General features: G+C 41.0%; 1 protein-coding gene across 5 annotated transcripts in view; it reads left to right on the top strand.

Moving 5' to 3' along the window:
- ANKRD12 (ankyrin repeat domain 12) overlaps positions 1 to 11,167 on the top strand; it is a 69,700-nt gene continuing 58,533 nt past the window's right edge. For 2 of the 5 annotated variants that reach the window (XM_062570141.1, XM_062570136.1), the window contains exon 1: positions 672 to 833. The gene's annotated coding sequence lies outside the window, so the exon portion shown is untranslated. Of the gene's footprint in view, positions 394 to 596; positions 620 to 671; positions 834 to 1,469; positions 1,641 to 11,167 lie in introns of those variants that run through there. The other 3 variants (XM_062570139.1, XM_062570138.1, XM_062570140.1) reach the window with 3 other exon arrangements.

Below are 11,167 nucleotides of genomic sequence, written 5' to 3'. Positions count from 1 at the left end.
CCTCCCCAGAGAGGGAGCGGCTGCGACGGGTGAGATGGCAGAGGGGGGCTACGTCGGTGGTTCCAGGTCGGCCCCCGTCGCGAGAGGGCTCGAAAGCTCTCATCCCCTCGTCCCGTCCCTGCCTCGGTGTCGGAGGCGCCGCAGCCGGGCCGCTGCAGCCGCTATTTCCAGAATGTTCCAGTCGCAGCAGCCAAGAACAGAGCGGACGCCGCCACGCCTGCGCACTGCTTGCTCCTTCCCGTCACCACCTCCTTCCCTCCCCCCGCCCCGGCTCCTGCCAGGCTGCGAGCCCGTTATTCCCTGCCGTGAGCGCGCGAGGAGGAGCCGCTCTACCTGCGCGACAGAAACGAGCCCGATAGCTAGCGCGTGTGCCCGTCTCCCTCGGCGGAGGAGGTACAGTGACACTGACCCCTCGCCTCGCCTCCCCCTCCCAACCACCGCCCGAGCCGCGTAACGGCCGCGGCAGCGCGTGCCCGCCCGTGTCTCCTGCCGCGGGTCAGGGCCACGTGGGTCGGGCGCGGCCAATGAGAGCTCGGCGGAACGCTACTCCAGAACCGACGTTGTGTAAAGGGCGGGGGGTGGGGGGGGAGGGGAGCGGCAACGGTAGCGGCCGCGCAGGGTGAGAGGGAGGGTGAGAGGGGGGGAGGGGTGTTTCCAAGCCCGACAGCACAGCGGCGAGCGCGGCGGTCGGAGCAGGGGCTGGAGCCTCCGGGTGCCGCTGGCGGGCTGAACCCGGCGGCGTGTCGGACCCCCGCGACAGGGCCGTCACGCGAGGGGGCGGGGGGAAAGCGAGGAGGAGGAGGACGCGTCCCGCCGCCTGCTCCCGGGAGAAGGTAAGGAGCGGGCAGCGCCTCCCCACCCCCGTCGGCGCCCGGGCGCACGCTCCCGCCCGCCGCGCCGCGGGGGTGCGTGTGAGCCGCGCGCTGGCACCCGCCGCCGCGCCCGGGGGTGCCGTGCCCTCCCCCCCCCACCCCGCCCCCCAGACGGAGGGGCAGCCGCCAGCCTGCGCCCCTCGCGGGGGTGTAACGCCAGCCCGGGCGCCGCCGGCGGGCCGCGGGCGCCCTCCTTCCCCCCGCGCCGCCGGGCTTGTCAGCGGCGGGCAGCGGCTCCCGGCTGTCAGGCTGTCAGTGCCGCGGCGGGAGCCATGGCCGCCGCTGTCACCGTCTGGCGGCTGCGCCTCTCCCGCCCGCCGCGCCTTCGCCGCCGCCCGTTTCGCTGCTGGGGGGCGAGGAGGGAGGGCGGCGGGGCGGGCGCCGCGGAGCGCGGCATGGCGTTGTGCACGGCGGCGGGGAGCGCCGCCGCCGCCCTGCCTCGCCGTCGGGGATTTGGGCAGCCTCAGAAGTTGCTCCGCGCCGTGCCGCCCCGTTAGGGGAAGCCTGATCTCGTCCGTAGAAGCGTAGTAGGGCGGGCGTGTGGCTGGTTTCTAACGCCTTCCGTTAAATGCTAAGGGCTCTCCGGTTGTTTTGCAGAATAATACGTTCAGCTGCGTGGTCTGTCACTAAAGCGCAGCCGCCTCTGAGGTGGAGCACAGTAGCTCACGCAGCACAGGTGACACTAAGCAACAAAGGAAGGGCAAGAAATGAAAGAATGCCAGTCTCAGTTGCACAGTTGATCATTCCAGTCCAAGCCTGACTATCTAGGTACCATTGTAAATATCTTTTTTTATGATTGGATAGCTGATAAGTGAAAGGATTAAAAAAAAAAACTCCCAAATAAATGAGTAGTTTAAATAAATGAGTAGTTTAGGATCTCAATTTTCAACCAGATGTGTTCTGGATATTGCTGTGGAATGTTCTGCACTTTTTTTTTTGTGAGCCATGTGGAAAAAAATCTTAGTATGGCTTCTGAATTTTATCTCTCTTAATTGCAAGATAGTTTGTGTCTATAAACAGTGTAACTTTTTTTTTTCTGTATTAAAGTGCCATCTTATAAGCTATCAGACAGATGTGGTACATACCCCAAATATACTTATATTCCAGGAAAAAGCGGTTTAATCTTGGAACGCTAGGAAAGGGTGAGATCATCGTGTCTATAAGAAATCATTAACTTTTTAAAAAAATAGTTTATTATTATTGACGTGCCTGTTTTGAGGAGAGGTGCTTCTGCTCTAGATTTGAAGCAGCAAGGGTTTTGGTATTTTTCATTAAGGAAGTTGCTGTCAACCTGGTTGTGTTTACATCTTAGTTACTTAGCTGAGGGACATGGTGAACCCAGGAAGTACCATGGGTGCTGTGAAGCTGTGAGACACCTGAATATTACACCTGTTTTTACTGTTTCAGATCTGTGCAGATATTGGGTGTCACTTGCTTTTCTTCATTCTTTAAATGAAAACTCAGATTCTCAGCTAACCTTGTGACTTAATGAGTTGAGGACCTTAATCTCGCCTTGTATAAGTTCAGTAGGTCTCTGCTCAAGCTTGAGGAACTGTCTGCTCAGATAAAATTGTAGGGTTTGACCTACGGCAGAATAGTTTGAGGGGAAGGGACTCGTAAACCCATTTATTGCCTGAGTTGTAGTTTTATTTAGTACTTATTCTTTCCTATATGTGTCTTGTGAACTAAAAAACAAGGAGTGCAAACGTTCTTAGCATCCAGTGGGCAGTGACAGTGTTCTTGGGCTTCTGCTGTTCAGTACATGAGTCCCTTCTTTGATTGCGTGGCTTTTTCTCTAGTAATCACCGGGTCTGGTCAGCTTGCAGATAGTTCACCAGAGTTTTTGGTTCTTTCACAAAGATGACAGCTGAATCTAAAAGATACAAGGATTTTGCCCTTTCTGTTGCCATCCCTTTGTGTGTTGCTCTTCCACACAAAGAAATAATCAAAATTATTTGTGAACTCTGAATGCTATAGACAACAAAACTTACGACAGATGTTGTGTAAGAAAGCAAGCTTGGTGCAACAAACTATGTTCTTTTAGTTTCTTATAGTAGCCTTGCACAATAGATAACCTATTTGAAAAAAAAGATTGAGAATAAGCAGGCTGATTAAGTACGTGTATGAAAAGTCCAGGTATCTTTCTTGTTACTTTGGAAGAGGAGGGAGTTGATGCATTACAATTTTCATTAGGATTAAAAACATAAACTCAAAAATTAATGCCTGTATTTATTAAGCAGAGATTATCAATCATAGGCTCATGTGATGTTTTTTTTGCACCATTCTGTATCTGTTTAAATTGCTGCAAAACCAAAATCATGAATTTAACTAGACTGAAAAGCCCTAGATACCCTTTTAGCTGAAACACTAACATCTACAAATGGCTAATCTAGAGAATCTTCTTCAATATTGAGCATGCAGAAAGAAAATATATCAGTTGAACTGATCTGTCATGTTTAGAAGATGTTATACTGATTAAATTGCCTGGAAGACTAGTATAGTTGTTCCTCTTCAAAATTGGAAAGAACTATTGATCACAAAATATGTAATGATTAATCTGCTACCACATTATTAATACACATGTTCTGAACAACTTACTCTTGACATTTTTGGGATCTTATCTTATAAAAAGGTGGGCTGGGCATGAATGTTCAGCTTTACTTGTTTGTTTTGCATATTATATTGCAGATAGAGTAGTATAAGTGTTGATTGGTCATTTATTCTCCAGATCAGCTTGTATTTTTAACTACTTCGTTAGACTCTACTTGAATTCTAGTGACAGATGGTATGAAATAAATATTAGCTTAAACTCTATCTTGCATTTCTGTTATGACACTGAATACATTTATTAACTGAATAACAGAAGTCAGAGCCCTGATAAAATATGTAGCTATTCATTATCATACCTGAACTCAAAGAAGTCTTGGAAAAATTCCTTTATAAGCTCGTTGAGCCTTACTTTATTGCTTAGCAGTTGAGGACCTTTTTTTGTCACCTCTTGTAAAATCTAGATATTTGTTTAAAGAGAGCCCTTCAAGCCCTTTAGAGTTGATATGACTATGCCTTGGCTTATTTTGGGTTGTCTTCATGGATCTCACAGAAGTGTCTATATATCTGCTGCAACAGCTTTTATCTTTAGCAAAGAGTAAATGAATAAACCCTCTTCAGGTTCATGGCATGCCCCAGGTAGTGATATTGTCACAAGTGGATTGGTTTCACACTGTTTTATGTTAAGAGAAGTCATTAGCAATACTAAAGAGATATAATCATATTAGAGGCAAAATGTAAAAATGCAGGTGGAAGAAGAAGACCTAGGACATTTTCTTCCCTGCATCTGTTAAGAGCTTTTCACTTGCCAGTAGCCTGGTGGAGATGGAGTATAAGAAACTGACAGAGATAAAACACTATTTTTCCTGTTAGCTTCAGAACGTATGAAGTGCAACAGAAACCAAGTAACATTTTGTAGTTCCAGAAGTATTGTTGTGGTGTAAATCTAAGAAAGTTCCATCACTTGGTGACAGCAGAAATGAGCTTACTTACCTGAAGGCATTGCCTGCAGTGTCCTTTTTCTTTCAAAGCCTTTTGTATTAGTCCTACTTAATAGATGTCTGGCTTTTCAAACCTTTCAAGCTCTAGTAGATGGACAGTTTCCTTAGCTAAATGTGTAGAAACATCTCCCTCTTCTTTATGTTCTCTTCAAGATCCTACACTACAAAGAATGCTGGCTGAAAGAAATCAAATTTCTGTGGTGCTTGACAGTGTTCTGCTACTTAGTAGTCTTTATTCTTACTACTAGTGTACAGATAAAAATTGAAGGTGTTTTCACTGATGTTTTTCTTGATTGGGTAATGTGTCTTGAAAACCATGTTACACTTGGATTTTTTTTTATTTTTATCTTTTCTCTTGAAAATAACTTGTTTTTGCTTTCCAATCCCTTTGATTTCCAGATGACATTGTAAAACATTGAGTGTTAAGTGCAATACTCACTGTAGTTTTACAGCTCTGGGTATTTACACATGCATGCAAACATTTTTCTGGTTGTTCTGTTTTGTATTTCCATTCCATCTGTTCTCCCACTATCTCTTTTCCCCTAAGAAAAACTATTTCACTAAAGAAACTAGTATATTACTTTGTTCTGTTACTTGTGTGATGAATGGGATGGTCATGAGTTGGCAATGAATACTGTTGGATATTTTGAACATTTTAGCAAAGTAGCCAGGATGAGAGCCTCAGTCATCCAGTTGAGGGGATCTATAAGCAAGTCTACTCTTCTGCATCTACTGTTTTAGATCCTACCAATAATAAGATGGCACTAGAGCAGACCATTTTTTCTCATGCTGAATCCTGTTAAAGTTGAAGAGCTATAGCAACCAGGCACTGGTGATCTCTCTACTTTTAGCCTATGAAAGGCCTTTGTATGTTGTTAGGCTTTGTTCCTTCTGTGGCAGCTGCTGCTAAGCTTTGAGTTTTCTTGCTATTAAGTTGGATAATTATCAAAGAAGTTAACAAAGGTTTAAATAGAAATTACTGAAGTCCTAGTAGTAATAATGATAATAACATAGAAAGTGTATTTGAAATCTTTTGGCTTGTAGATCTTTAGAAACTTTCTAATGGAGATGTGAATTTCTGTATAAGGAATTTAAAGAGCAAGCCTATTGCTTGTTAAGCTTAAGTTTGTCCAGGTACTAATAGGAGGGCTCTTAAGGCTGTCTCTTGGCAAAGATGTGTTTACTTACATGTTTAAGGAATAATCAATGGATCAGAACTAAAGCTTACAACTCCACTTCTCCATTTAGTTTAATGGAGTATCATCTTATGCTAAAACATCTCTGCAGGTGCTTCCTTTGAACCCATAAATCATCCTAAAAAAGATTGAGAGGAAGCACCTGTGAACATCAAGTCTTTTAGACTAAAAGGGAGGACTAATACTGGATTTTGCAATAGGGCAGTGTCTTCAGCTCCAGAGAACTAGCGTTCTTGGGCAAAAGTGACTCTGTTTCTTCTTTCCAAAAATAGATTCCTATTTATAGGTTCAAGAATCTCCTTTATTTTGAGAGGCTGTCTGGAAGACCGGGAGCTCCTTTCAGTCTCTCTTGCAAGTGTACGTATGTCTGGCTCTGATTTAAGAGGTGGGGGATTTTTCCATGTGAATATTTATTTTGATAGCCAGATATGTACTTCAGTGAGAACAGGATACGTTGCAGCCTAAATTCTATGTTGTCTGAATGATCTGATAGAAGATGAGTATCATATCCATATCTACAAGCTACACAGGTTTTTCTAGCCACTTGCATTAAGTCTTTGTTGAAACGTCTGCTGTCTACATAACATAAGTTGCTGGAGAGTGTAAGATTTAACTTACTGTTTCATATGCTTACTAATATATCAGAGGGAGGAGAGACCTGGTAGTGAATGTGCTCTCTCCAAGTTAAAGAACAGTGGAATTTCTGATTCATAGAATAGAGTCATAGAGTGGTTGAGGTTAGAAGGGATCCCCAGAGGTTGTCTAGTCCAGTCTCCTGCTCAGAACAGGCTGCTCAGGGCCATGACCATCTGAACCTTGAATTCAGCCTAATAGTGTGAATAAAATACTAAGTTCTAATTTCAGTTAGTTTGCTTTGATTCTTTCCTGAGCCTATTGTTAAAGAGCTGATAAAGTCTAAAACTGGCCAACTTCTTTCTTTTCAGATGTTGAATAGAACTTTTTTCCACTGTTGAGATAAATCTTTTTTTTTCCCCGAATAATTTCATTTTTGGTAGTTAAAAGATGCCTTCTAATTGTGATACATGTGTGTGATAGTCTTGTAAAACTCCCTAGTGTATTAGATTCTGTTGTACAGATTCTCTATGAAGTCTTTTTTAAATTAAGATTACTAATTAATTGTTGCATAAAGACTTTTTTGCATTTCGTCTCACTTACTAAAAAGTAAAACCTCGAATTTAGAAAGAAAAAGCTTTTGTTTGTGTTAAAACTTGTTTGAAGAAAGTCTTTTCCAGTGTGAGCAACTCAGAGTATGCTTGAGAGTGAGAAACTGAAAGTGAAACCACCTTATTTTTTACTACGGAAGAAGCAAAAAATAACTAGAGCGTAGATATTGATAAGAGCATTTCTTTGAACATTGATAGTATCCGAAGAAAAACTTACAGCATTTTTGATCTTGCAGAATTCCTTTCAAGGAGAAAACCAATTATTTCTTTAATGTATTTGCATTCTTTTTCTATCTGTTTTGTTTCTTTCTATTGCCTTCTTGCAGAACAACCAGTTATATGTAAAAGTGGCAGTGCTAGTATATTCTTTGGGAAGAAAAGGGGTTTATCTGACAGCATGAAAAACATCCTTTAGAACTGTCTTGTTCTGGTAGCCCGTTGCAGTTTGTTACTATCCTGCATGCAGGAATGGTGGTTGTAGTACAGAAGGAATGATGCCCCTTGCCACTAGGCAGGAGCCATCCTAGTCCAACTGAAATAGGAGCCAACAGCAGTGATTTCTGAAAAGAAGGTTTTAACACTGTTCCTGGGGGAGCAAATGCATGTTTTTGTGTTTTCTTTCTTTTTTACCCCCTTTTTTATTACTAGAAGATGCTCATTGTTTTTTATTTCATATATAAATGGGTGTGTGCATAGGTATATATGCGTGTATATATATGTGTGTGTGTGTGTCTAAAGCTTCAACACAACTCAAGGGGGGGAAGATTTTCTGCTTTCTCTGATATAAATGTCATTTTCTTTTATATAATACAGGTTCCACAAACTGTTAGCTTCGGTATTTTAACTCTCTTAATTCTAAATTAACTTTGTCATAAAATATTAACTGAAGGGCTTTGCACATAGCACACTCCTTGGATAGTAAGGAGAAAATGATGATTAGAGAGAATGGGTTGACTTTTTTTTTTTTTTTTTTTTTAACAGCACTGTATTTCTAGTTTATTAGTATAGATTGTTCCATTTTGAGTGATCTGGCATGCCATTTTGATATTAAATGGCCTGCTATCTTGTGCTCTTTGTTCAACAGCATGTTTCCACTCTACATGCCTTCAGTATTGGACAAGCCCGTAGGTCTCCAAAGACTTTTGTGAAGTAACAAATAGTTCTGTTGGCTATAATCTCATGGTAGCAAGAATACTGTTCTAAAAGTTTGTGCTCACTTTAAATGTCTGTAGGATTTAGAGGTCAGGGAGTACCTACTGTACTGACACTCAGTGGCCTTTTATTTTTCTTTCGATAAACAATTAACATCAGAGTTTTCAGACTTGCAAAACAATTAACGTTCAAAAATAAATGTGAAAACTTCGTGATATTGCTCTTTCTTTTTGTTCCTTCAAGTTCCATTTCATTCAGTGCCTCCATGTTTCAGTTTTCAGTGTATATACGTTTTTCTTCCAGGGTCTTTGTTGCAAAGTAGCATCTTCCCCACTCTGCTATTTTCAGGGTGGTACTGCATTAATGTTGCCTGTCAGTTTAGGCCGCAGTTGGTCAACATTGGTTTTCTCCCTGAACAATGTTATGCAAACAATTTAATTCTCATATAATCTTTTTTCTAAAACATTTTAGGAAAGAATTGAGTATCCTTGTAGGTATTAAGGAGTCAACTGGGAAGGAGTTTACCTTCTCTTTACTTCTCTTATTTCACATCTTTTCTCGCATCCTCTGTCCCTGATAGGGTGCTGGTCTTTGATGTCTTTTTGGGAGGATGTGACTGAATGCAGGATTTTCCCTGTTCTTAATTCCATGGATCTAACTGATTCTTTGTGTATATCCAGTCCTTTGAAAATGGCACCTTTTTGGATACCTAGGTTTAAATATTTAGTAGGCTACTGTGAAATGTTAAAATAGAAGTAAACCAGCTAGAGGTTGACATAGTCATTTTCCTTAACTCTTCCATGCAGAGTTACCTATGTGGAAGAGTGTAAGAAGTCATTTATAGATAGCTAGGAACCTTTGTTTCTTTTCCTCCCTCATATTCTATTAAGAAATTGAAGCTAGATTGTTTGGCATAGCACTTGCAAGGCTACTTTGACAAAAAGTTAATATATGTAACTATGACTATCAGTGCCTTATCTAGACATAAGCAGTAGTTAATTCCATATGATCTTAGAAGTCAGATACCAACAAATTTTGTCATAAGCTTGATGAGCAGAGTGACATTTGCAGTGGGAGGAGCTAAAAGTTTGTCTGGGACAGGGAAATTTAGAGAGAGTAAAGGTAGGAACTAGGAGTGTGTTATCCACAAAAGTGAAACAAGTGCTTCTTGGCCATATGTTTCCTCCCCCGCCCCACCTTTTAAAAAACATGTAAAAAAGCGGTGTAACTAACCTGCTGTGTATGAAATACCACCTGCCATATACAGTAGCATTACTTGCCTTTTTGCAGATAGCAAAATGAGATCATGATTTAACCTTTTTTGGTGGGAACTCCACCTTACGTAGTGAACAGCATGAATCTCTAGGGATAAACTGCCACTGTAATCAGTGATACTGCTGTCAGATTCCTGGCTTATTGCAGAAGTTGGAATATGTTCTATAATTTCGGAGGTTTCAGGAAGAGAAATGAAGGTCCCATGTTGATGAAAGTTAAGTGCTGCCCTAGAAAATATGGTATTGAGGATTCTCTTTTTGAATAGTTTGGAATCACTCTAAGATACAGGCTTTTAGAGCATTTGATGAAATATTTTCTTTACTTGTGAGTAACTGCTTTAAGACTTTCTTTCACAGTGGTGGGGAAAGGGGAGTTGGTTGCAAAAATTGCAGCTGAAATCACTTTGGTCTAAACCAAATATGAAGTGCTGTATAACATGGTATACTCTGGAAAAATCAAGTCCTTGATGTAATTATGGATGTGGCAAATTGCTAAAGCTATTGACTTTAATATTTCTGTGACTGGAAGTCCTAATCTGTAAAATCAAGGAAATAATGCAGTCTCATTTTTCAGGAATATTGTGGAAGTAAATGAGTGTCTGAGAAGCGATCAAATGCTTTTATGATGAAAGCCAAGGAAAGCAAAAGGTTTAAAAAGCACAATAAATAAAATACAACATTCACAGAATGAGAAAATAAATATTGATTAACTGTTTGTTAGTTGAGCATCCACCTCATATATTAGAGCCACAATGAAGGTCATGGGGCAGGAGAATAGAATACAATTGTGTAATTATATAATTAGTGAAGTTTCAGATGGTGAAGGAAATCTTAATTTTGGCATTTTTGATTTCGATAGCTTGATTTTGCAACCGTAGTGTTCTTTTTTAATGCAGCTCTCTGGTGGGATTGTTGCAGTCTTAATTATCTTCTTGCACTGATTTATAAGCTGCTCTGTGTTCAGTTGTGTTCTTTTTTTTTTTTTTTTAATATTCATTTCTGTATTTTTCTTCTTCCTTCTTCTTCCTTCCTGGTATAAACATGCTTTGATCTACATTGTCTTAAGAACAGCATTAAATGGTGCATTTAATCCTCTTTCTGTCAATGGATATAGCTTTCTTATCCCTCCTTCACTTCCAAAATCTCTAGGCGTCTTTTCAGAGAACACCAGCTGGAGTCTTCTATGCGTAATATTGAGTTTTCTTTCTTTTTTCCTCTCTTGTTCTTCAAAGTATAGTTTTCCCTCTGTCTTAGTCAGAACACAAGTTTATAATAATACGTATGAGTTTATTCCTGTGCCTTTATGTGGTTCTTCTGCAATGTTTCTATCAGTCTTTTAACTGATCAGATTGTTCTTTCTAAATCTTTAGTGGATCAGTTTCCTCATGACTTCTTAATTCTTCAAGCATTTGAGGTTGTGCTTTTTGATTCCGCATTCTTCTAAAATGGCAATGGTAGGTACTCTTATCCACAAATTAACTTTAAATGCTGTCTACCTGCTGATGACTCAAATCAGTTTTTCTTCATCTTGTCTATTCTGTTTCCTATCTGAGGTTTTCATGGACAGCCAGTCCATTCTAAACTCTGCATATTCATTGATACTGGGCCCTTAATTTTGACTTGGGGAAGGGGAGAAGATTCTGTGTACCATCAGTTTTCCCCCTTCTGTCGTTTTCTTGTGATACGTAAAATACTATTGTTTTCTATTAGCTGTGTCTTATCTCAGAGTCGTCATTTTCAGTAGAGTTGTGCATTGATCAGTTTTAAACCCTGCAGAGTCTTTTTATTTATTGTCTTTAAACATGTCTTTCATTCGCTAAAACAAAATTCTTTCTTCCTTTTTTTTTTGTCTCAGCAAGATGTTATCAAGTAAATCTAAGCTTACGCCCCAAATCTATGCATAAAGCTGCTGTTAAAAGCAGAATCCACTTTTTTAGTTGT

The sequence above is a fragment of the Rhea pennata genome, chromosome 2 (assembly GCF_028389875.1).
Source record: "Rhea pennata isolate bPtePen1 chromosome 2, bPtePen1.pri, whole genome shotgun sequence".
Lineage (NCBI taxonomy): Eukaryota > Metazoa > Chordata > Aves > Rheiformes > Rheidae > Rhea > Rhea pennata.
This window is presented reverse-complemented; position numbering and strand designations above follow the sequence as displayed.